The sequence below is a fragment of the Octodon degus genome, unplaced genomic scaffold (genome assembly GCF_000260255.1).
Source record: "Octodon degus isolate 3935 unplaced genomic scaffold, OctDeg1.0 scaffold00143, whole genome shotgun sequence".
Taxonomy (NCBI): domain Eukaryota; kingdom Metazoa; phylum Chordata; class Mammalia; order Rodentia; family Octodontidae; genus Octodon; species Octodon degus.
Genome location: NW_004524719.1, coordinates 5300362 through 5302162, shown reverse-complemented (window position 1 = coordinate 5302162; position 1801 = coordinate 5300362).

Here is a 1801-nt window from a genome sequence, read left to right as displayed (position 1 = left end):
TGATTTTGTTTTCTTTTAATTTGAATATTAAAATTGTAGGTTGTATAAAACTAAATGAGTCGCCATGTTACCTTGATCATTTTCATTAATTCCCACAAAATGTATCTGAACTAGGTCATCCTGAAAGGAAGTCATTAATATGTACAAATGGAGCACAAAAGCTACATGTTGGGAACAATTTCCAAAGTGGCAACCCAGATCGGGGCAGCTGAAGACGACGACTGCTCCGTAGCCTGACGGTGGCTGTGCACCTACCGTTTCTCAAAGCCAGTTCTTTGGGTATCAGAGATTAAATTTATTCCTTTGTGGCTGAATTTTTTTTGGCTAAAGTTTTAAAATCATGCTTGTATATATTAGTGGCACAATGCTCTTAAAATTGATATTTTTATTATCAAATAATGATCCTCTTGAGTACCATAGGAACAAATATTTGTAGGATAAAGATTTCAAAACAAGACTCATTTTTCTTTCATTTCTGCTTACACAATGCTCAATTTCAGACGATCACTTCTGCGTCCTCTTTTCGCTGACAGACAGGTAGGCTCATACTTTAAAATAAATGTTCGATGCAACTAAAGTAGTGAGCAGCACATATTTAGCTAGCAGAACTTCATCCATTTTCATTATATAACAAGCAAAATTTCTCGTGCTTCACATGTTAGCAATTTTCCTTCTTTAAGCAACCAGTGATTTGAATTTTTCAGATACTTATTATTTAGATTTTTATCTAAAAAAGACTCATGTAGTACCTATTGGCTTTTCTGATGTTTTCACTCAAGTTAATGATTTTGTAAATGATCCATCTTTTAGTCACATAAATAATTCGTTTCTCTTTTTAATGGAAAAATTATTCTATAGGTATCTATTATTTTATGTATTAAGCTATTTATGGAGATTAACATTTATAATTTTAGCTATTATAAGAACACCGTGGACATCCTATATATAATTCTTTTCTACAGCATGGCTTGATTCCTCCTCAGTTGTCAACAGGGTGTGATGACAGATGTTTATAACACAGTCAGCATTAACTTTTCCAAGTTGATTACACTACTGTGTTTGATCCTGCAAAGGAGGATTCAGTTTTTCTGTATCTCTAATGGTTCTTTATACAGTCAAATTTCAACTAATTTTATGAGTGTACACAAGTAACTTCTCGTGTTTTTATTTTCCCATTGAATAATAAAGTTTAATATTTCTCGTATGTTTATTCCCCATTTGAATGTGTTTGGTGAATTGTTTTTCAAATTTTTGGCTGTTTATTACCATTTGACCTTTTTAATATTTTAAGATGTTTTCATGTATATTTTACTTAGAAAAACTGATAAAATGTGTTATCATTAATTTCTAAGCTTAACATCTGCATTTTGAAATTCCTTAGTGCATTTGAGAAGGATGTTCTAATTTTAATGAAGTTTAATTCAGGATTTCATGTTGCATGCTTTTATTTTTTATCACTGAAAAACTTTTTTACCCTTAGATCAGAAATAATATGAATATATTAGATGTAACACAACTTATTCTGAGTAATTTTTCTTTATCATTTACCTTTCCTAATTTTTTTATTTGGAAATAAATATGAATGAGACAGTTTCACAGCTGATTAATAGGACAATTTTAATAATCAATACATTGTACATTGTTACCTTCTTAGTGGTTATCCATAGTACAAGAAGCAGACAGGATATTCTGTCCAAACACTGTTAGTACACCTCTTCTCATTGAATTAAGTGAAAATAGCTGTAAATTTATCCTATTTTGTATATATAAATACAAAATGATCTTTCCTTTGTATCCTTTT